Source organism: Triturus cristatus, chromosome 7 (genome assembly GCF_964204655.1).
Source record: "Triturus cristatus chromosome 7, aTriCri1.1, whole genome shotgun sequence".
Taxonomy (NCBI): domain Eukaryota; kingdom Metazoa; phylum Chordata; class Amphibia; order Caudata; family Salamandridae; genus Triturus; species Triturus cristatus.
This window is the reverse complement of record NC_140590.1, coordinates 272,822,394-272,847,534: the sequence shown is the minus strand read 5'-3', so window position 1 is coordinate 272,847,534 and position 25,141 is coordinate 272,822,394. Positions and strand designations below refer to the sequence as shown.

At 49.0% G+C, this 25,141-nt stretch overlaps 1 protein-coding gene across 2 annotated transcripts in view; it reads left to right on the top strand.

The window, feature by feature from the left end:
- POLD1 (DNA polymerase delta 1, catalytic subunit) overlaps positions 1-25,141 on the top strand; it is a 509,877-nt gene that overhangs the window by 470,605 nt on the left and 14,131 nt on the right. The gene's annotated exons all lie outside the window — the stretch shown is intronic.

The window sequence follows — 25,141 nt, the reverse complement described above, 5'->3', positions numbered from 1 at the left end:
TAGAGGACAGGGGTCACAACAAACATATAACAAAGGCAATACACAGACCACCTATGATAAAAACACCCGAGGTGGATATCGTGGCTCCAGCACAAAGGGCAGAGGACGCGGCTACGGCAACACCAGGTCCTCCCCCAAGAACAAGCAGTGACGCCCTCTCCCTTCCTCCCGACCACATAACACCTGTCGGGGGAAGGCTACAAAGGTTCCTGTCCACGTGGAATTCCATCACCACGGACAGGTGGGTCAAAGATATTATAAAATACGGTTACTGTCTGGAGTTAACCTCCACTCCACCCACAATACCACCAAGAAGCCGTCCTATGTCCTCAGAGCACTTAACGCTCTTACAGCAAGAAGTGCAAAGTATGCTTCTAAAAGGCGCTATAGAGGTCGTACCCATCCACGAGCAGGGTGCGGGAGTGTACTCCCTCTACTTCTTAATTCCAAAAAAGGACGGGTCGCTCAGACCTATATTGGACCTGAGACCCCTGAACCAGTACATTCTTTCAGAGCACTTTCATATGCTCACTCTACAGCAAGTCCTTCCGCTTCTCAAGCAGGGAGACTTCCTAGCCACACTGGACCTCAAGGATGCGTACTTTCACATACCCATCCACCCCTCACACAAAAAATACCTCAGGTTCACTGTTCAGGGGCAGCACTATCAGTTCAAAGTCCTTCCCTTCGGCGTGACAACAGCGCCCAGGGTTTTCACGAAGTGCCTAGCTACGGTGGCAGCACATCTACGGAGGCAGCATATACACGTCTACCCCTACCTAGACGACTGGCTCGTTCAAGCGAAGTCAGCCCAGCAATGTGCAAGCCACATGTCCCGCACCATTCACCTTCTTCACAGTCTGGGATTCTCACTGAATTATCCAAAGTCCCATCTCCAGCCCGCACACGTACAACAGTACCTAGGTGCGACTATAGACACTCTGGCGGCCACAGCTCAGCCAAATTTAGTGAGGATCGACAGCATACAACTGCTGATCTCCAAATTCAAACCCAATCACTCACTTCCAGCGCGAGTGTTCATGCAGTTGATAGGCATGATGGCCTCCTGCATCTTCATAGTCCCGCACGCGAGATTACATATGCGCCCACTTCAGGAGTGCCTAGCACGTCAGTGGAATCAGGCTCAAGGACAGTTAAAGGACCTAGTGTTGGTGAGCGGTCGGGCATACAACTCTCTGCATTGGTGGAATCCACAAAACCTTTGCAAGGGCCGACCGTTCCAAGAGCCTGTCCCACAAATAGTACTGACAGCGGACGCGTCTCTCCAGGGATGGGGAGCTCATGTACTCCACTACACAGTGCAAGGACTATGGACAACACAACAAAAGAAGTTGCACATCAACCTTCTGGAATTGATGGCAATCTTCCTAGCCATGAAGGCATTCAAAGTACATCTATGCAACAAGGTCGTGTTGATCCGGACGGACAACATGACCGCAATGTACTACATACAGAAACAGGGAGGCACACACTCTCCACAGTTGTCTCATCTGGCTCAGAGCATGTGGAAGTGGGCCATTCAAAGGAACATGTTCCTCATGGCGGAACACCTCCCTGGCAAGGACAACCAGATGGCGGATCTGCTCAGCAGACACAGCCACCAAATGCACGAGTGGGAGTTACACCCATCAGTACTCCAACCGTACTTTCAGCAGTGGGGTCATCCGGAGATAGACCTATTCGCGACAAGCGAAAACGCAAAATGCCCAAGCTTCGCCGCCAGATTCCCACATCCGCAGTCGCAGGGCAATGCGATATGGATGAACTGGTCCGGCAGATTTGCGTACGCTTTTCCCCCAGCGCCATTGATACCGCTAGTGGCCCGCAAACTCCGACAACACTCCCTGACACTCGTCCTAGTTGCTCCCACGTGGGCACGCCAGCCGTGGTACACCACCTTCCTCGAACTTTCCGTGGTGCCGCATCAAAGGCTGCGGATCAAACCCGCGCATTTGACGCAGAACCATGGAGAGGTTCAGCACCCAGATCCGCAACAGCTGAATCTGGCGATCTGGCTCCTGAAGTCCTAGAGTTTGGCTATCTCAACCTGCCACCTGACTGTATGGACATCATCAAGGAGGCCAGGAGACCCACTACCAGAGCTTGCTATGCAGCCAAATGGAAAAGGTTCGTCATTTATTGCGGTAATAATGACATCAACCCGCTGGACGCATCCATCCAAAACATCATCTGTTATCTCTTACACCTATATAGATGCAATCTGGCGTACACCTCTATACGTGTCCATTTGACCGCAATATCAGCCTATCTGCAAACCAGGCAGCACCTCTCTCTATTCAGAGTGCCTGCCATCAAAGCATTCTTGGAAGGGCTCAAACGAGTCATTCCACCTAGTCACCCACCGGCTCCAATGTGGAACCTCAACTTGGTCCTCACACGCCTGATGGGTCCACCCTTTGAACCTCTACACTCATGCGAGATTCAATTCCTTACCTGGAAAGTGGCCTTCCTAGTGGCGATCACTTCCCTCAGAAGAGTTAGTGAACTCCAGGCACTAACCGTTCAAGAGCCATTCATTCAGGTTCACGCTAACAGGGTCGTACTACGTACCAACCCCAAGTTCATGCCCAAGGTAATATCGCAGTTCCACATGAACCAGACTATTGAACTGCCCGTTTTCTTCCAAAACCCACAAACTGTTGCAGAAAGGGCACTACATACACTAGATGTACGGAGGGCCCTCATGTACTACATCGACAGGACTAAACCATTCAGGAAGACAAAACAACTGTTCGTTGCCTTTGCCCCACACCACAAAGGTAACGCCATCTCCAAAGCAGGGATAGCCAGATGGATAGTTAAGTGTATTCAAATCTGTTATCAAAAGGCAAAACGCACATTAACTATTCCACCACGAGCCCACTCAACACGTAAGTTGGGGGCTTCCATGGCCTTCCTAGGAAATATTCCCCTGCATGATATATGCAGAGCAGCCACATGGTCCACTACACACACATTTACAAAACACTATTGCGTAGATGTGCAGTCAAAACAGCAGGCAGCTGTAGGACAGGCTGTTCTCAAAACACTTTTTCAGACCGCTGCAGCTGGCACGGGTAGCCGCCGCTAATAGAGGGCACTGCTATGTATTCTATGCACAGATATGAATTCAGCAGCCCACATGCCTCGAACTGAATATGCTACTTACCAGTATGCATCTGTTCTTGGCATGTAGGGCTGCTGACATTCATATCGCCCTCCCTCCTCCCCGGCGCCTGTCGCAGCTGCAGCTCTCAGAATTACTGCAAGCATGGTCATCACTTTCTGTATCTACTCCATCACTGCCACAATGGCGAAAAACAATCTGAGGATGGAGAGGATGCCCATGCGCACTGTAGTCCAGGGGAGGAGTCACCTATCCAAGGATACTTCGAAGACTCTTCCAGGACAACAACGTGCAAACATCCGGACCCAACACTAGGCGGCGATCTATGCACAGATATGAATGTCAGCAGCCCTACATGCCAAGAACAGATGCATACTGGTAAGTAGCATATTCATTCTTTCTGCACTGTTTTCCCTTTTTGGGGCTTTAGTGGGACTGTCATCCTGCCTTCTCCGCTGCTTCCAGTGGGCCTTGCACTCGGCTTTGCCTCTTCTCCCGGTGGGGGGATGGTCCCTGACTTCTGGACCCTCTTGCGGGCGCAGTTTGCCCCTGCGGAGTGTTGGACGGTTCTTACTGGGTGACCTTGAGTTCCCCTTTTCGACTTCCGCCTGCTCCTTGCCGCCGCCGCCATCCTGTCTGGGATTGGCTTTGCTCTGCCTCTTCTCCTTGGAGTCTCATGGCTGCTCTTCTCCTTCGGCGCCATCCTGTCTGGGATTGTCTTTGCTCTTCCTCTTCTCCTAGGAGTCTCTAGGTTGCTCTTCTCCTTCGGTGCTCCTTTCCTTGCGCGAAGGTTTTTGTTGCTTCACGTGGGCGTGGGGTGTTTGGCCTCTTTGCGCCTTGTCTTGTCTCCTCTGCTGAGTGGGGACTGGCTGTCTTCACTTTGTTTCCCCTTGCCTGGGGGACGGGGCTCCTCGTCCGGTTTTGGACTCGACCCCCGGGGGGTCCTCTGTCCTGCCCCGGTGGGTGGGGTCCTCTCGCAGACCCTCCTTCCCCTTGGGTATGGCTAGGGTATCTATTCTACGTGAAGGAATCTGCAGCTAGTAGTCTCTATCGGATGTACGAGTTACTTACCTTCGGTAACGATTTATCTGCTAGAGACGATTCTAGCCACAGATTCCTTCACGGCCCGCCCTTCCTCCCCGTTCTGCTAGGGCTTGTTTGGTCTTTTGCACTCACTTCCCTGTGGGGAGCTGTTTCTTCTATGAGTACATTCTTTCCCTCTTTCTGTCGGGCTGTCCCCCCTTTTTCCTCCCCGTTGTCACATGGGAGGATAGGTTTGTTGGTACTTCTGGCTCCTTGCGACCCTTGAGATTGGGGTCTTTTGGCTGTGCCTCCGCCCTTGTTCCTGATGGGGTTTGTCACACTCTGTGTTGGGGATGTCTTGGAGTTTTGTCGTTCTCTGTGTGTCCCCGACTGGTTCCCCTTCCTTGTCTTTGGTTGGGGTTGTAGTCCTGTTGCATGTTATCGTGACATTTTTACATATGTCCCTTGTCTCGGGGGGGCTGTCTCTGTACTGGCAGGGTTGCTTCCCTGTTCTTTATTCTTTCCCTGCCTTTGGGTACTGCAGTGCCGGGTGCTGCTCTTTATGGTGTTGTTCCTCACCATTCCCTTTTGCTGCTCTTTCGCACACTGTTCCTATACTCTCACAGTTTTGTCTGCTGACTCCGTGTTGTGGTGCGGAAAATTACTCTGAAGAAAACTGACGTAGGTGCGCCGGGGTGGGACTTATGTGACCTCGCTGACGTCACGTGCTCGGATGACGCCTGGGCGGAGTCGCGTGATGCCGTCCGCCCCGGCGAGCAGGGATGCTGGGCAAAAAGTTTTCCGGATCCAGTCTCACGCCTGGGGATAATTCTACGTGAAGGAATCTGCTGCTAGAATCGTCTCTACCAGATACATCGTTACCGAAGGTAAGTAACTCATACGACTGACAGCTGAAGTCCCGGTTTTCCTGCCGACTTCAGTCGAGACCAAAACAAACGTCCTTATGGAAATTTTGCAGCCTGAGTCGGTAATGTCAGAGATTCTGCTCCTCTTTAACACAGGCCTCACCATACATTGAGGGGCACTTGGTCCAAACCCTGTTTGTGCTCATCAGTGAATAGTCAGGTGGCCAGGCATCACAGAACAGCTCTTGGCGATTCTGATTTTCTTTTCTGCTAGCCTGGCATTGAGATAAGTCAATGTTTCTTTTGTTTACTAGGTCGCTATGCACTTGCTCTCTAAAACATGGTGAGCATCATCTTAGAACATAGGGCCTTTCTAGCTGAGATAATTTTTGACGAACAAGACTAGGACAAATATGTGATTTGTGCTCACCTAGATACTAATGATAGCCTGGCAAAGGCGGTTGGTGCAGTTTTGCGCTGCACAGACATGTGTGGATGTGTTCCACAGAAGTTTCTGGAGATATATAAGCCTCTCTTGAAAATACCTTTTGAAGGCTCTCTTCATTTTGATTAAAAAAAGCTGATTCTGTCTTGTAGACCTTTAAAGATTGTAGCACCATGATGCGCTCCCTGGGTCTTTTGACAATGCCAAGCAGTTCCTGTATCAGTTCAGAAAATTCAAAGGCTACTCCTTATAGGCAACGGCGCTCTACACAACCACTGCAGCAGTCATCCCATTTCTTTCGAGAGGTGGTTCTGGAACACAGCACACAGGTGAACAGCCTCCTTACCCAGTGGCAACAGTGACCAATCCACTTTAGTTTTCCCTTAGTGACACATCTTTCCTATGGGGGCAAGACTCTGCACTTCCTCCGACAGTAGCGATCCATCACGTCTGACAGATGGATTCTACAAATCATTCAGCAAGGCTATGCCCTGCCCTTTCTTTTTGCATGGCCAAATCTTCTCCCTACATCGGAGCAAATTTTGAAGAGCACCTATACATTTCGTTATAAGAGGTGCGAATGTTACTCTCCAAATTTGCTATCGAAAGTTTTCTGAAATCTGAAGAAACAGGGGGTTGTTACTCCCAATACTTCCTTGTGCCGAAGGAGGACGGCGATCTCTGATCTATTTTGACCTTTGTGCGGAATTCAAAATGCTCATGCTGGCCTAGATTCTGTCTGCTCAGGACTCGGGGGACTGGATGGTGTCCTTAGACCTCCATGACACATATTTTCATATACCCATCTTGCAGTCTTGCAGACGTTACCTGCAGTTAAAGGTTGACCAGGAGCACTTTGTTTGCTGCATGTTAGAATCCGGGTTCTCTGGTTGGCATAGGTAGGTACTTGTGACAAGCAGGGAACCTTTCCTCTAGTCAGGGTAAGGGGTTACACTCCTAAAATAACCCCTGCTCACCCTCTAGGTAGCTTGGCGCGAGCAGACAAGGCTTATCTCGGAGCGTTATAGGTTAAGCATTTGTGAACACATACAGTAACCAAGTGACAACACTACAAATGGACACCACACAGGTATTTATATTAAAAATAAGGATTCTTTATATAGGATTATCACAAGACCATTAAACGATTAAAAATACATAATACGGTTGCTTAGTTGGTAGAAGATTGCTTAGTTTCTCTTAAGTTCTTAAATGCGACACTTTAAGTCAATGTACCTTAGATGCGACACGCAGGGCAACGAAAGTGTTGCAGCGATGCAGATGCGTTGAAGTTCTTGGTGCAAAAGAAATAAAGACGGGATCTTCCAGATGCGTTGCGCTTCTCCGATGTTGCGAGAAGACTCGATGCGTCAGCTACAGCGGCGTCACCCTTGACGAGATGCGACGACAGCGGCCCTCTTCTCCGACGTTGCGAGACGCTTCCACTCGATGCGATGCTGCAGCGACGACACCCCTTCTGCGGGATGCGACGACAGCGGCTCCGACAGCGGCACGCTTCTCCGTGGATGCGAGGCGCTTTTCTGGTTGCGGTGCAATGCGACAACTACGATGGCTGCGATGGTGACACGCTTCCTCCTCGATGCGAGACTCTTCTCTCGATGCGGTGCAATGCGACAGCTACGATGGCTGCGATGGCGACACGCTTCTTCGGCGTTGCGAGACACTTCCGGAATGATGCGAGATGCTTCCGCTCGATGCGATGCTGCAGCGGCGACATTCACTGCGAGACGCGACAACAGCGGCTCCGACGGCGGCACGCTTCTCTTCCTTGCGTTGCGCTTCCAGCTCCTTGCGACACGCAGTCCCTCAGAAGGCCCAACAACAGCAGCAGGCACTTCCAAAAGACTCTGGGGAGCTGGGGGTGAAGTCCACTGGTCCTGGGACTTCGTTCAGGGGGCAAGCTCAGTTCAAGCCCTTGGAGATCTTTTTAAAGCACAAGTTGAAGCAAAGTCTTTAGTAGTCTTTCTCCTCTCCTTCACCAGGTCAGGGACAGTACTCCTCCTACAGCTTTCCCAGTTCCTTCTCCTCTGGCACTGGTTCTTCTTGTTTCAGCGGGATCTAATTTCTTGGGAGCCAGGGTCCCAATACTTATACCCCTAATTCCTTTGTTCCTCTGGGGTGGAGGGGCCTTTGCCCAGTCCAAACCAGTTCTTGAGCACTCTGTTGACATGACTCTGCCTTTCTATTCAGGGTGCAGGGCAGATCCATCAGTCGCTCCGCAGGAGGAGGAACCAGCATTGTGGTAGCAGAGCACAACCCTATTCAGAGCCCAGGTGTACTCCTCCCACCCATCTGACTGCCAATCTTCCTATTCACCACCAGGCTACCTAGCCCTGCCCCTCTGGGTTTCCCCAGCCCTGTCACTCACACAACCAGACAGGCAGATAAACATCATAGCAGAGGCGGGCTGAAATGGTCAGGCAAGCAAATACCAACTTTCTAAAAGTGGTATTTGCAAACACAGAATATTAAAATAAACTTTACTAAAAGATGTATTTTATTATTCTGAGTTCAGGCATACTAAACTCGAATTTCTACCATGTTCCCTGGGTCTGTTAGGATCATAGGATGTAACAATTCTAACAGCCCATTCTGGCCTATGGAGAACAGGTAGCCTTACAATAGTGAAAAACGAAAATGGCTGTAATTCACTATTGGGACATGCCACACACATCAGGGCTTGTCCTACCGTATGGTTACAATGCACCCTGCCCTTGGGCCTACCATAGGGGTAACTAATATGAAGTTAAGGGAAGGTTTAGGGACTGGCAAGTGTGTGCACTTACCCAGTCAGCATGGCAGTACCAGACTGCACGCAGGTTCTGCAATGGCAGACCTTAGATACATTTTACCAGGCCGCTTCTGTGGGTGGCACAACCGGTGCAGCAAGCCCACCAGCAGCATTTGTATTTACAAGCCCTGGCACTCCTGGTGCACTTTACTGGGGTCTGACAGTAAACCAAATAAGCCAATCATGGAATCCAACCAACATATACATTTTAAATAGGGAGCACTTGCACTGTGGCACTGGTTGGCAGTGGCACAGTGCTCTGAGCAGCTAACACCAGCAAAACACATGAGGCACAGCGACAAAAAAGTGGAAGGGAGACTCACGCCAAGGTGCCAGGTCTAACACTGCGCTTCCCTTCGGCCTCACCAGCGCCCTTCAAGTGCTGACAAAGGCCATGGTAGTGGTTGCATCCCACCTTTCAGAGGGCAGGGAAACCAGTTTTCCTCGACGACTGGCTGCTGAAGGCATGCTTGCCACATCCAGTTGTAGACCACTGCCAGATGATATTAAACCTCCTGAAATTGTTTAGGTTCACGAGCAATGAGCTGAAGTCCCACCGACTCCTTTTCATAGGCTTCTTGTCTCCTGATGTAAGGGCAGAAATTGCTGAATATGTTCAGTTTCCTTTAGCATCTCTACAAGACAACAGATGACTTGATGTTGACCTCATCAAAGCTATTCAAGCCGCATGACTTAGTGGTCAGTTGAGTTCCTTTTTTTTTTCTGCCCGTCAAGGTGGTCTCTAAACATTTCAATGTCATTGAGGGCCTCCTCAGATCTTGACTCTTCCTTCCTCTTAAATTTTGTGGAACTGCGAGTTCCTAATGGTTTCTTTTATTGGTTGCAAGGTGTTTTACTTACCTCATTGGTTTTTTTTTGCAGGTTAATTTCTTTTTTAGTGCAGATGTTCTTTTCCATTCTGGCTGAAGGTTTAGTTGTGTTAAATATCCACTTCATACTTCGAGGTTCCGGACAGTAAAGCATGGTCAACAGTTAGCCTCATGAAGATGGGGATTTTCATTGGACATGACGAATATATCCAGTGTCTGAAATCTGACCACAAGGTGAAGGGAGTATCCGCTCTTCACAGCCAAAACAAGTAGAGGATTACCTTGCACAGAAAGGGAGGTACCCTAAAACTAGAGCTCGTGTCCACCTAAATGCTCGAAAACGTCCCGGCAGTGATGCGCGTGAACACTCCTCTAAGAAAAGGAGAGTTTGTTTTTCTACTGTAAAATACATTTCTTTGAAACTAAAACGTACTCACAATGGGAGAGCAATGCCAGGGAATAATCAGAGCCTGTCTCTCTAGCTTTCTCTTATGATGGGTCTTCTTCTGCATTGATGGTGTGGGTTCGCTGCACAGTTTCTCTTTTTTTCAGTGTTGACGTCTGTGGTTCTAAATCTAGAATTCATCGGCACCAGCTGTTTAGTGTTGGATCTTAAAGCTAATTCTGCACTGAATTCTGTAGGTCATCTTGGCGGACACGCAGAACCAAATGACTCCCTTATCAGATTTGGTTTTCAAGCGTCCTGTTTGACCTCTCTGGTCAGATGAAGACACTACTGCAGAATACTTCCAAAGGGATCATGTGCACCAGAGTTCCAAACCTATGATAGGCTTGAAACTTTTTGAAAGTAGTTGGTTTTATATGGAAGAGTAACTCTTCTCTTCAGAGTCTGTCTGATAGTATCACTGCATGTTAGGAGCTGAGCTGTAGCTCTCCTAATGAATTCAGCAACACCCTGAGCAATTGGAAGTTCTGGCACAAAGTGGGAAGACTTGCAGGAGTTATCTGCAGGGCGCATGGGCCCAAGCAGGAATCCGCCAGGAGCTAAGTTTCCTTCGCATCACACATTCAAAATATACTTTGATTGACTTCAGAGCCTCTTGGCACATAGTCCTTCGCGTAAGAATCAGAAACCTCTTCTAAGTGTCCAGATCTCAGTCTGCCGCGGACTTCAGATGGTGACTAACGCTCTTTCAGTTCTGGACCAGAACCGTGCCTGCATATTGGCTGTGCCAGGATACTCGGCTGCTTTTGAATTGGTTGGCCAGATGGCACTGCTGTCCTTTTAAAACTGCTGCATGGAGGAAATGATGTATGGTTTAGTACATCATTTGTCCAGAAGGACTTCTCTGGCTGCCCATCCTGCACCCCCTCACATTCTCCGAGGCCTGTGCAGTGCCTCAAAGTCCCTACGGTGTCCTTTGATATCAGTTGTGGTTGAAGCAGTTGAGGGGTGAGGTTGCTGGTCAAATGGGTCGTCTTGATGCATATATGCTTGTGACCAGCATGTATAACTAAAACTGTCATCTGCTGACGACGTCACCACTTGAGAACATCTCGTCCCTGCATAGTGTTGGAACATGTGTAACTGATGTGTTCTAGACTTGAACCCAATTTAAACAGATATCTCCGCGGCCGCTTCCTATCCCTCGTCATGCTTCGTGCGCCTTCACTTGTCTCCCATTGAACATGACTGCTCCTGCCTGTCGCGTATTCCCACTTTCTTGTATGGCCCTCGGTCACTGCTCCCTCCCATGCAGCCTGCCTCTGTCCTGTTGGGTAACGCGGTCTTCACTGTCCAGATCTCCACTAATAACTCCTTTGAGACGCGGTCTTAAGCCAAAACGGAGACATTAACAGGGCTCTTGCAATGAACCCATGCACTGATCTGTATATTGCAGTGGTGCACAAGCAGCGAGATCTCCACACGGCCTTTATACTACACGTTTATTTTTTCTTGTATTTTACACTTGTATCCATTACCGAGGCCTTCACAGGGTGCTCTCGATGTGCCCCTATAGTGACCTGTACATTACAACTATATCCCAGGACTGACATATTTACCTACACCATGCACTGACCTCCCAGTACAGGGTGATATATACAGCTGTTGCAGTGTACCACTATAGTGATATACCAGTGCTAGGATAATCGCAGGGTTTCACAGCTCTGCTGTCCTGCTCCATGCACCGCTAACCCACTACTGAGGCATTCACAGACCCCTCGCAAGCCATCTTGTTGACTTGCCCCATGAACTGATGTCCCAATATTTGGACCTTTTCAGAGTTCTCCGCACTGAGGCCTCTTGAGCCCTTTCGCTGCGCACCTCTATTCTGCCCTGCGCCACCCATGCATGGGTACCGGAACCTGAGACATCGGCATGGCTCCATCCTCGCCCTATGCTGATCTACCGAGACACTAGCGGTTATTGCGGACTTCTACCTGCACGGCTGCCGTGGGTAGGAAGTGGTACAGTAAGCTTGTAAAAGCTCCATGAACTGAACACGTATTGCTGAGACGTGTCCTCCTCGCGGGTTACATGTGCAATCCGAATGGGGGACAGCCAGAAGCCGAGAGTAGGGTTGGGCGAAGTGCCGGGGTGAAAAGCGCAAGAAGTTTGCCCAGTTTGTTCCCCACTCGTAGAGAGGAATTGGATCTGCGAGCAGGAAAAAACACCAAAAAACGCTGTTGATTTTTAAAACACTGCGACGCGCTGGGTGGGCTCTGCGTTCACCTGGGCGCTAAGCGCGTAAACACTGCCAGCCCTCGGTGCGTGTCTAAGCAGCCCCCTGCAGTGTCCTCGCCGCACGCATGCGCCTCGTTCAAGTCCCCTACTGTGATCAGTTCTTTTTGAGAGCCCTGTGAGGGGGCGGCCATTGCAATTCTCAAGTCTTACTAGCATTAAGTTCATAGAAATGGCGGCCCGCTTTTGACACTGCGGGCGGTCGTAGATGTTCATCGTTCCGTGTCTTCCTCGGGGCCTGGAACTGGTGATGAACGCGCCACAGTACTGCAGAAGGTAAAGGGTATAAGAAAAAACCCGGAGTGAGTGATGGCGTACCGCTGGTGCTTCCAATGCTGGGTGTGTTTAAGGGAAGCCTTTGCTGCTTCTGCCGTGTTATATCGGGTTCACATCTGTGCCAAAGACTCCTGTTTTGTGCTCTGGTTATGAACCTGGTATGTCCTGCTTCATACCACCCTCTGCACCTGTGAGGCGCGTGAGTAGAGCTGGTCTTGTCGGATAATTGTACCTTGCATGACCGCCAGTGACGCTTGTATTGTCACATGCGAAAAGAACAATTGATGGACAGAATGCAGAACAATGTCATACATTCAACCAAGTACAGCGATCTGGGCCTAAATCCATCGTTTTTTTTGCTCACCATGCCATTCCAGTTTGGACTCAGCCATATGCAAATCAGTCTTGACCCTGCGCCCCAATGGGAACAGTCCAGCCCGAACTGCCAAGCCAGGTCCTCCCTAGACTGGAAACAAGCATCCTAGGACCGGTTTCGGGGTTTCACCCCTCTTCAGCCAGGATAGCTTGATTCCAGTGGCATGGAGAGCACGGGACTCACGTCTGAGCATACCCGTCCCACTCGGGGTGACAAATGCAAAAACAACAATTGATGAACAGAATGCAGAACAATGTCATACATTCACCCCAGGACAGAGATCTGGGCCTGAATCCATAGTTTTTTTGCTCACCATGCCGTTCCAGTTTGGACTCAGCCATATGCAAATCAGTCTTGAACCTGCGCCCCAATGGGAACAGTCCAGCCCGAACTGCCAGGCCCTCACTGTGCCACTGGAATCAAGCTATCCTGGCTGAAGAGGGGTGAACCCCCAAAACAGATCCTAGGATGCTTGTTCCAGTCCAGGGAGGACCTGGCTTGGCAGTTCCCATGTGGCACAGGGTCAAGACTGATTTGCATATGGCCAGGTCTAAACTGGGGTGGCATGGTGAGCAAAAGAATGATGGATTTAACCCAGATCTCTTGACTGGGGGTGAATGTTTTGATTTATTCTGCATTCCGTCCATCAATTGTGTCTCTTTTGTATGAGCTCGTGAAGCTAGTACTGTCACGTTTCACGTGTCCTCTGCGCTACCAAAACTTCCCTTGTCACGTACAGTACCAGTGCTGTATTTTAAGGAAGCTGATGGCTTTAAGTGGGCCTGGTCCTGCCGGTGCTCAGCACAGGCAGTTCTAAAAAGCAGGTGCTGAAAAGGATCTCTATCGGGCTCTACATTTTGGCCCTCACCCTCGGGGTGAAAAAAAAAATCCACACTCTTGAGCAGTGCCACCCTTCACTGCCTTTGACGAATAGTTCTTTAATGGTCTCTCATGTCAGAACTGGAGCGTTTTTAATGTCGTAGCCGTAGTTGGTGCTTATGTATCATATGCAACCAATAGCCCTGGCTTGTTGTAGGTGTAATGTCACTTGTATTATATATCTGGATGCAATGACTGACGCAACAAAATACCAGTCGGGTGTGGCGCACTATGCTAAGCACAGGTTTTTAGCTTAGGTGTTTTTAAGCCACGCCTCCTTGAGAGGACCTCCTTTTTTTCATCCCACTTAAAGCCCCGAGAAAGCTTGTCCTGCTTCATGCTGCACTTGTGCTGAATTTTAGGGAAACTGATCTCATAAATTGTCATCATAGGCTATGTTCGAGGGATGCTCGTCCTGCTACATCAACGCGGTGCGCGTGAGGCTCATCCTGTCGTCACACGTTGACCTGCGCTTTGTGTTATGGGCGCGCCTTCCGCTACACGCAGACACCGAAGCCCATGCTGAGTGAGGGGCTCTTCTAGCGCGTGCAGTGTTCGAGGCAGCTCGCTGTACCTGTGCTGTGTTTTAGAGGCTTGCCTGGCCTCTGCAGCAGCTGACGCTTGCAGGAAGTCGTCTCCCGGGTCATCCCCCTGCCGGGACGGGCCCGGTTCCCTAGGGAAAGTCTCGGAGGGCGTGGCCCGCACGCTGACAGCAGGTGGCGAGGGAGAAATATGGCCCTATATAGAGTGCGTGTGAATGGGCCGCAGCGGCGGTCGCTGCTCGTCTCTGCGCACCGCTCCCTCCGCGCCCTTATCTCCCGGGCCGCAGCAGATGACACTGGGGGCAGCGGGGGAGCCGGGCTCCCACGCTCTGGGGCAGGTGCTTTGCGCACATTCACGATGGCAGAGATTATACCGGCCCTGGGAATGGCCGCCGAGCAGCCTGCGTCATTTTATGGCAGCGCAGTCTTATTTGTCTTCGCTCTGGATTCATGTTTACAGCGTTAATAAATCCTTTCCATGCCAGGCCTGCACCTGGAGGAGTGGGGTCACCTGCTTTGATTATTTATTTAATCCCAATATGCAAACAGGTATAGAGTATCTGAAACTATAGTCCACACTACAGAGCGCGTTTTCATCCCGGGAGGGGTCCTATCTCACACCAAGGCCACCGGTTGGTTTTTTTTTTAGGACTGCCTCTGACTTTTGTTTTTTTTATATGCAGTCTTTATATAGTGCGAACTGAGCCCAAACCATCGGAGCGCTTTACTTAAGCACTAGGTACATTGCACAAGGTCAGATTCATGTTTTTTGTGACGGGGGAACTGAGTGTTTGCGCACAGTCACGGGATGTTGAGCGGACGCCAGGGCTCGAACCTGGTTCTCTAGTTCCAAAGTCGCGAGCTCTAACGCACATCCCCTCCAAACTCATTTGGACTTGGATGTCTCCCAGCCCAGACGTCTCAGCTCTCCGTCCGAAGGTCATTCATGTGTGGCCCTGGTATTTGCACGCTCTGCATACTGTCAGCTCTCTGAAAACCTGAAGGGGGTAAGGGCTGGCTATTCCCAATGTCTTCTTTCTCATTCTGTGGCAGCTTTCCCTAGGACTCTGCCCTCCTAGGTACCCTAGATACTAGTTTGCCCTTCCAGATCCTGCAGTGTGAGCTGAGATATTTTCACTAGGTCCACAAGGGCAGGTTCTGATAGACTTCTCACCACAAGTTCTTCACCTTTTGAATATTTCCTCAGGCATCAGAATGGATCCGTACAAAGCCCAAGCAGTACCCTTGCACGCTGAAAGGTGGCGCCATGCAGTTTCGTGCCATCACTCCTCTCCATAATTGATTCGTGAGGCCCAAATAGGCTCACCACAAGTTCTTCACCTTTTGAATATTTCCTCAGGCATCAGAATGGATCCGTACAAAGCCCAAGCAGTACCCTTGCACGCTGAAAGGTGGCGCCATGCAGTTTCGTGCCATCACTCCTCTCCTTAATTGACTCGTGAGGCCCAAATAAGCTGGACGTATGCCCTTTGACATCAGTTGCTTTCAGCGCCAACAGATGTGGATCCAGAGCTACCCCTCTTCTCTTTCAAAACTGGATTTGTCATTTTTCCAAATATTTTTTCCCCTCAGAATGCTAAGGAAATGTCCCCTCCCAAATCTACAGGGCTTAAGCCTTGTGGGGAATGTCTCAAATAAATATCTGTGACAGACCCCCTCATGGTGCCAGGGGTTAGATCACAATTCTAAGGCATTTTGTGACTGTGCTTTGCTATATCCCAAGGCCATACAGGATGATAGTGAAGTGAAGCTCTTCGTCACGACATACAGCAAGACTCCATGCCGTACTCGGTCTAAGGGGAGATCCTGGTCCCGCTCTCAAAGCCGTTCCCCAGCAGGTCACTGTCGAGGTCCAAATCTTCGGGTAAGACTAAGAAAAAATGAAAAGTCAAAGCAGAACTCTGCCCTTCCCGCCACTCTTGATCTCGTGAGAAGGAGCAAGGGCATCAGCGTGCATCCTGGACTCATTTCTGCAGTCGATCCTTTGAGGCCTGTTCCAGGTCCCGCACTGCAGCCTGACCTCTTAGGGCCACAAGTCAAATCCTCAACAAATCCAGGAGTTTTAAGGTGCAATGTTTAACATTTTTGACACATTATCCGTTTCTTCTGGCGCTCCCACTGTCCCCAAGGAGCCGAGAGTTCTTCCAGCTGGGTATCGCCAGCAGACCCTCCCTGAGCATTAGTTGGACTCTCTAGAACGGTATGGACATCTGTACTGGATCGTCCTTCTGCACCACGGCACAACTCAATTCACCAATGCTGGCACGACCGACTCTGGACGACCACGGTGGGCAACCCACAGTGCTGTCTGACTCAGACGGTGCCACACTGATCTCGGCCGAGTCGGCAGCCAGCTCCCCTTGCACTTAGCTGATCAGCAACTCTTCCGACTCTGAGACAATGCCTTTGCCCCATGAAAGGGCGCATTTTCTTCACAATTTGCTTGCCACAAATCAGACAATGACACATATCTTGGAGATGAATTGTTAATGCCCAACCACGAGGACAACTGGTATGAGGATCTCCCAAGCTCCAGATACTGGGCTGGATTCCCCTCCGGGCCGTGCTACAGTGGGTAGTGCCTCATTCGCAGCGGAGATTCAAGTGGCAGAACAGGCGTTTCACCTTCAGCTCCCTACTGAGGAGGTCAAGACCAATGTATTGAACAAGGTGCTGCAGCCTGGCCAGACTAGTTATGAGTCCTTTCTCTCCAGTAACGAGGCCCTGACCAAATACCGTTTTGGGGACCTGTGCCAAACCTTTTTGGCGGCCCCAGTCACCAATAAGTCCCAGTGGAGCCAGACTTACCCAGCACCCCATTATGGAGATAGAAGGGGTAATGGGTCCAGATATTATACGCTCTTGCGTATTAATAAGGATTTATGAAGCTACTTGTCCTCAGCAATGGGAAACCCCTTCCCCATTTACTTAGTAACTGAGAAGTGTGCCAGGACAAATATAAGTATTCATAATCTTTCGGAAAAAATCCTTATATTGTATCCAGTATTTATTTGAAAGGAGACTCTCACTCTCCGAGTCATTCAGTACAAAATAGAGCAAAAGGTTTGTGGCATAGCCAACATGTGTTTTGCCCCCTATTATTTGCCTTTTGGCCTGGGACCACTTCAGGGCCTGATAGTTTCAAATATATTCTATTGAATTAAGGTTCCTGTAGCGGCTCAACACTGAGGGCGGTAACCCTTCACCCTTGGTAATCCAGGAAAAGTTCTGCGTTTGTATTCGGATTTGTGGTATTCAGTCAGTGCGAGTTCAATACAAGGATTTCATTCCTAAAGATTACAAATACTCTTATTTGTCCTGGTACACATTTCAGTTACCCAGCACCCCAAGCCTGATAACCTTGTAATACAGGCTTCGGATGGTAAGGTGAACCTGAACCCAAAAGGATTACATTTTTTGGCAAGAACGTTTTGTTCTAACATGTTAGTGCTCGGTTCTGTGAATTCAAGCTGTCTCTTGGGCCGCTATATACATGCCCTGTGAGACCCATTGGCCCAAGTTCTGCCGGTTGTCACGGAGGATGCTCATGCAATCCTTTCTCAAGCCATTTAAGACAGTCAGGATGCAGCTAAATTGACGATTCGTTGTGGGTTCGGCACCACTGACTCCCTTGGTAGAGTCATTGGCACCAGTGTACCACTTCGCAGACCTGCTTGGATGCAGTTCACTGGATTTTTGGGGATGTCCAAGCTAGCCTAATGGACATGCCTTTTGATGGGTTCCGGAGACCAGGGCCACAGTACTCTCCCTGGGCCTATCTGCCCCTCTTTGTTAGCTGCATCAACAGTTTCACCCTCTCCATGGCTTTGGTAGGGGCTTTCAGCACCATCAACACATACAGCCAGTGCATCAATCCTTTCAGCCCTATCTTGGGTTCTGATGTGGTTCCTACAGACCATGGGGAAAACATGGGCGGCGTACAGCTCACTCTTCAGCCCCTCTGGCTGCGGCAGTCTTCAAACCTCTTTAATGTGACTTTGCTGGCACACAGCCACCCTTTCAGAGTCAGGATCCCGCACCTTCTGCCAGGATGCCAGGTAATAATTTCTAATAAGTGGGTCCTGCAAATTGATGGGCAGGGTTACGCTTTACCATTCCTCGCAACCCCGCCGCACTTTTCACCATCCTCAGACCGCCGGCTTACGGAGAATCATCTCTCCCTTTTGCAGCTGGAGGTGCAGGCTCTTTTGGCCAAAGGAGCCATGGAGAAGGTGGAGACGGCAGAAGTTGGTTGTGTTTATTATTCCTTCTACTTCTTGTTACTGAAAAAAGAATGAGGCCTCTGCCCCATCTTGGGCTTTTGCCCTTTCAATGCCTTCCTGCAGATGGACAAATTCAATGGCTCACTCTGGCCTAGGTCTTGTCTGTCCCAGACCCCGGAGACCAGATCGTAGTGTCAGAATTACAGGATGCTTATTTACATATCCCTATCCTGCAGGCCCACATGCGCTATATGGGATTCACACTGGGACAGGATAATTTCCAGACTGCTATGCTCCCCTTTGGCTTCACCAGTGCCCCTCAGATGTTCACGAATGTGATGGCAGTCGTTGAAGCACATCTTCTCAGGTCGGGCACCCAGTCTTTCCATACCTTGATGACTGACTGCTGAAGTCAGGCCCACCCTAGGCAGTCATCACCGACCTGCAGATTGCGATGATGCTTCTAACATCATTGGTGTTCTCTAAAAGTGTGCCAAGGTCACACCTGACTCCTTCACAGACGCTCCCCTTCATCAGAGTCATTCAGAACACTGTGCAGTTTTGCGTCTATCTAACAGAGCAGAGAATCCAGGAACACCGTGCTAATCCTATTGTTACAGCCCCGGTAGTGGATTTCAGTGACTAATGGCCTCCTGTTTCCTGCTGGTCATGCATGCTAGATCGCTCGTGCGGACTCTGCAGTGGGATTTGAAGTCCTGGTGGGCACAGCACCAGGAGGATCTCTTTGATCAGGTCCATATTTTGGAGGAAACTGCAAAAGATCTGCAGTGATGGCTGCTGGCCAACAGTTTGGTCAGTGGCAGACCCTTCTTCCTATCTCACCCAGGGCTGAGGCTCCTGGGTTGGTATGTCCATCCGGAAGAAGTCTCTGGCAGAGGCTCTACTCCACATCAGTCTGTTGGAGCTTCAAGTCATCTGCTTGACTGTGAAAGCCTTCATTTCATCTATCACAGGGCGACTGGTGCTGGTTCTCCTAGGTCCGATTCCGGGGTTTCACCACTCAGCCAGGATCGCTTGACTCCAGTGGCATGGAGAGCACGAAACCCACGTCTGGGCATACCCGTCCCACTCGGACAAATGCAAAAAGAACAATTGATGGACAGAATGCAGAACAATGTCATACATTCACCCCAGTACAGAGATCTGGGCCTAAATCCAATCGTTTTTCGGCTCACCATGCCATTCCAGTTCGAACCCAGCCATATGCAAATCAGTCTTGATCCTGCGCCCAATGGGAAAAGTCCAGCCTGAACTGCCAGGCCTGGTCCTCCCAGGACTGGACACAAGCATCCTAGGACCGGTTTCGGGTTTTCACCCCTCATCAGCCAGGACAGATCTATTGACTGGGGGAGAATGTTTGATTTGCTCTGCATTCCGTCCATCACCTGTGTCTCTTTTGCATTCTTGCCCTAAGTGTGCTGGGTATGCCCAGACGTGGGTCCCGGGCTCACTGTGCCACTGGATTCAAGCTAGCCTGGCTGATGAGGCGTGATGCCCCGAAACCGGTCCCAGGATGCTTGTTTCCAGTCCAGGGAGGACCAGGCTTGGCAGTTCAGTCTGCAATATAAAATAACCCAAGGAGAGCAATACACATTAATACAGTATGTGTAAAACTGGGCATAGTGATACAATGGCCACCAGTTATACAGACACTCGTTTTGTAAACATAATACGACAAACTAATATTAAAAAGGCAGACCAAAGAAAAGCATTTATATACTATAAATTGAAAGAAGGAGCCCTTTCTCTGCCGTATAGTGTGTATATTTTAAAATAATTTCTTTCTGGGTAGCATCAAGCCTTGTATGTGTCTCTGGTATTTTGAGTGAGAGAGATTTTCACACATTACTACATATTCAGCCCCTTTTTGCCATCTCATTTTCAACGTTACTTTTTTTATTTAGCTTTTTATTAAATATGATTTTTATTATGAAGTATCTGAATTGCTGTATTTTCATTGCTTCATATTTTGCCCAGGCGATAAATACACGAGTTTTATCTTAACTCAGATCAGAGTTACATTGCTACACATGCTGCATTCTTCCGCTTTCCAGCTCTGTCTGCGTTTCAGCCAGTTTTCGCTTCCTTTCTGTTTGGTCATACTTTGTCAAGTTCTGTATGTTTATCCTCAGTAGGTATCCTGCAGTGTCGTAGCCCCAGCGTAATGATTTGCAATATTGTTCATCAACAGTCCTTTTGGGGGCGAGGTATCGTTTTTCATAGAGGTGGGCGAGCCACTAAGAGCTGGAGTCTGAAGCCTGGCTTTGACTCAGTCCATGTCCCCATTGAAAGCTCGAGCCCATAACGAGCCATTCTTCCATGTGGCTCCTGCCTGCCACCCTCGCTCAACCCTCATGCACAGAGAGGTAAACAAAGCATTAACACTAGAGGTAAAAAGAAGAGAAAAATAGCTATCAATTTTGTGGCTGATTTGTACAAAGTGAAACCAAGCCTGCTTTCCCACTCAACCAAACAGTGTGATCTTAGGCAGAGGTTTTGTTTCACCACTCCCCCTCTCTTCATTGTCTCTTGTGAAAGCACTTTCAAATACGTGAGTTCAGAATACCAGCAGTACAAAAACCTATTGTGTTTGATTTAATAGACTATAATGTTTGTCTAAGAATCTGGGCCACATATAGGGTTCACGTGTCTTGCCTCTTAATTCACAGATGGCACCAGGGTGGGGGCGGAGTGCAGGGGTGGCTTTCAGTTTGCTTGGAAACGATAATTTATAATGAGTACTTCTTAGTGCAGTGCTATAATGGGACGTATTAAGGTCAAAGCTTCCACATATGAATTCCACATTTATGAATTTGAAGAGAAGTTATCATAATTAACGTGATGTTTGTGGTATGATTTACATGCCAAAGTTTTCAGGGCTCGGCTCGCGTACAGGCTCTTAGAGTCAAGCCAGATCCTTGGCTCAGCTCTCCCTGTTAATTTGTTGGCTTGCTCACCTCTTGTTTTCCGGGTGGGGAACGAGTTATGGTTTCTTATAATGGCGAATTTCAAGGGTTTTAGGTTTTGCTTGGAAACCACAGTGACACTTTAACTGTATTATTTTTAGACTTTAAAAGCTTCTGGTGTCTTGGTTTTAGCTTTAAAGGGGTAGATATTGCTGTCACTTTCGCATAGATGTGTCCTGGTGTTTTGTAGCACTATTCTGCATCCAGCAGTCTGGGGTATATGCACAATTGGACTTTCCATTTGTTGCTGCAGGTGTTTGTGGACATTAGCTGTGTATTTATAAAATAGTAGATACATAGTTCAGAGTAGGTTTCCAGACTTTGATGCCGTCAAGTTGTTACCAATTTTACCAATATATTCATATTCAACAAATTAGATTTTGTGTCACAAAAAAGCCCATATTGTTTTTTTCTTAGAGGGATTTTGTGGCTTGTGTGCAGTTGGATGAGGCAATTAAAACTTTTCCGAGTTGGGTATAGTTTATTCATGGACGTAGTTATCAATATGCCCCAAGTTCAGTGGTAATATAGCCCAGGCAGGCAGGCGAGGGGACCCCTTGAGGGGGTGGGAGGATTTCATTTGTTGTTGCTTATTTTTTCATTTCAAATCATTTTATTGGGAATTTTCACAAACTTGGATATAACAGGTCATCAATCGTATGTCGCACGATATCGAGCATAGACACAATGCCTGCTGTTAGGTGTTTAACGTGTGTTAAGAGATACAGCATTATCTCAGTATTACAGGGTCTTGTATTTTTATTTAATTTTATTTATAATTTTCATAATGTATACAGACATTGCAAGGTTACGCACTGCGATCGTACAAGTCTAAAACGCCAAGAATTATTTGCAAAGCAAGCATGTTCACACATATACTGCACAATAGTCGCGGGGTAGCATATATATCATATGTTGTAATGCCAACAGCCGACAAACTCAAGTCAAAGCGTCCCCCCCCCCCCCCCTAGTGATCCATACTCCACCCTCCTGACATAATAAATACAACTATTGAGCAAGCCGAAAGGGCATAGATCACCCTACACCAGTGGGGACTATCCCAGCTGGCTGCTGTGAAGTGGTGTTAGAACCGATGTCCAGCAAATAGCTCTTAAGAGGCCCCCCAAAATATTTTTTGGATGGGATGTCGGGGGTTGAGTTGTGGCATAGAGTTCGCAATTCATATTACAGTATGTGAGGCTATTAAGCCAGGCTTTCACTGTAGGGGAGGCTCTACTGCCCTATTTTAGAGCTATTTCCCTCTTTGCAAGCAAAAGTGTGACTGCAGTAAATTTACGCAATCTCTTCAAGACATCGCACACAAGGCAACCTCAGGCGTAGGATCTAACTCAAGGTGTATAATTTTTAATAATCTGAAAATGGCTATTCAGTAATCCCCAATCATAGCGCAGTTCCAAGTCAAATGGGCTTGCAGGGTCTTGTATATATTAAAGCGAGCAGAGCACAGATAGCTGTCATATTTAATAGTCCTTTTTATTTTTAGGGCTCGCTCCTGCGTTGCAGTGCACAGTACTGCTCGTGCAGCGCGAGCCCTCTTGTAAGGGGGTTCTGAAAGCTTCTCACACGCTTGTGCGTGTGATCAGGCTTTCGCCGCCCGCCATTGTCAATCAATCAATCAAGCTTTATTTCGACATGTAATGTCATAAAAGCACAATACTGTAAAAACACAATTACATAAAAACAATACATTTAAGAACATGTCGTAAAAAGGATCTGAATACATAATACACAATAAATAGTTAAAAAAGAATTAAACTTGGCAGCTTTGAAAATAAAAAGATTAACTGGAGCAAATCAACCTCTGCCTGATCAGCCATGCCCATCCTAAAAATTTGGCCACTCCGCAGATTATAGTAGTGTTTGTTGTTGAATTAAGGATTCTCAGGGCAGTGGAACTGTCCCTTGTCCCAAGCTGCAGGCAGACAGGCCTGAGCCATTTCGTTCTTGGGGACGCATAGGCTGGGCAGACAAAGAGAAAGTGAGAAATATTTTCAGCAACGCCTAAACAGGTAGGGCAATCAGGGAGGGTCTTATGCGGGGGATTCCACTTACTGGTGCTATCGCGGAGGGGAAGAGTCCCGAACCTGAACTGGATGAAAAGCGTTCTGTCTCTGGGCTTAGAAATAAAGTCCAGATATGGTTCTAAGAAAGGGACAAGCTTGTGTTGGTGAAATGCCTCTGTGAGCCTGCCATGATTGGGGTCACTATGGGTCCGGGCATCAACCCATGCCCAATATGCTCTTTTAATTGCATCCTTAGACATCGGTGTCCCCAGAACCCGGTCAAATGCGAGACCTGTTGCAACCAAGAGCTTTTTAATTTTTGTCAACCACTCGATCTTGTGAGCTCCAGGTAAATTCATGACCTCCCTGAGGCCATCAGCATAATTAGAGAGCTCAGGGGTACGCCACAGCCGCGCCCAGTGTAACAAAGGACGAAGAGTGACTAGGTCTCTAATAGAGCGCCTACCAAGGTCGCTCAATAGAGGACTAGTCGGTGTGCCCCTCGGGAGTGATAGAAGGTCTCTAAAAAACTTGTTCTCGTTGGTTACTAGGGTATCTACGCAGCAGAAGCCCCATAATTCTGCGCCATATAGGGCGCTGCCTACCGCCTTTGCAGCATAGATATCCAAAGCTGGGGCGATAGGTTTAGTAATGGAGGCGCGAAATTCCTTTCCCAGGCTACCTATAGCCCGCCTATAGTTAAGTGTCATTTTGTCAATATGGGGCTGCCACTTGAGCCTATCAGTGACTCTAATCCCCAAATAGTCAAACTCCTTAACACGCTCAAGTGGTTTTCCATCTAGGGTCAGGGTGGACCAGAAGGCTCTAGTAGGGTTGGGCCCGCCATTGGCTTTCGCGTGTTTTAAAAAAAAAAAAAGGCACGCGATTGGGCAAAGGCGGGTGCATGTCCCGCCTTTGCAACGCCCATTCCTGACCGTGTCTAGCACACACAGCAGCGTGCGTTCGCCTCGCTGCCGCGCTCCCTCCCCCCGCTCCTCTGTGGTGTGCGCGCACCACGAGCTGCTGGTTGGTTCTGTGCATACTTGGTTTTTAACAGCTCCCACTTCATAGCTTCGAAGCGCTTTGCAAGCATTCATCAAAATAGTTTGTGTATGACTGAATAATATGTGCGGGTACTGAAAACAGATTTAAGTGCTGGCGATGGGGACAGAGCTGTATGGGTCCCGGTACCCACATATTAATGCCAACCTTACCTGCAAGTGAACCCCGCAGTGTCCTGGCAGGACTGTGCTCAAGAGTCAGTATCGAAAGAGGGGATACTGCGGCCACAGTTGAGGTGCATGGCAGCGCTGTGAGTGAGCACCAGTGCAGGGGCAGCAGGGCTGGTTACACAATGAGGTACATCGGCAGAGCTCTCTGTAGACACCCTCTCCGGCACACCGGCAATTGTTCCAGTTCAGCAGTGGGGAACATTGGCAAAGCAATGTTTACCAACAGCTGTAACGGGAGTGGGTGCTGCTCAGCATTGAGGGGCAATGGCCGTGCCACATGCGGGCACCTGTAAATGTGTGGCAGGAGCGGGTGCATTGAGGTGCATCAACTGAGCCACCTGCGGGCACCTGTAAATGTGTGGCAGGAGTTTGTGCTACTCATCATTTAGGGGAGTCATCTGAGCCACATACGGCACCTGTAAATCTGTGGCAGGAGTGGGTGCTGCTCAGAATTGAGGTGTATTACCCGAGCCACATGCAGCACCTCTAAACATGTGGCAAGAGCTGGTGCTGCTCAGCATTGAGGTGCATCATCTGAGCCACCTGCGGGCACCTGTAAATGTGTGGCAAGAGCTGGTACTGCTCAGAATTGAGGGGCGTCATCTGAGCTACCTGCGGGCACCTGTAAATGTGTGGCAGAAGCGGGTCTATCGGCCGAGCCACCTGCAGCCATCGGAAAATGTGCGGCAGGAGTTGTTCCTGCTCGGCATTGGGGTGCATCATCTGAGCCGAGTCACATGCGGGCACCTCTAA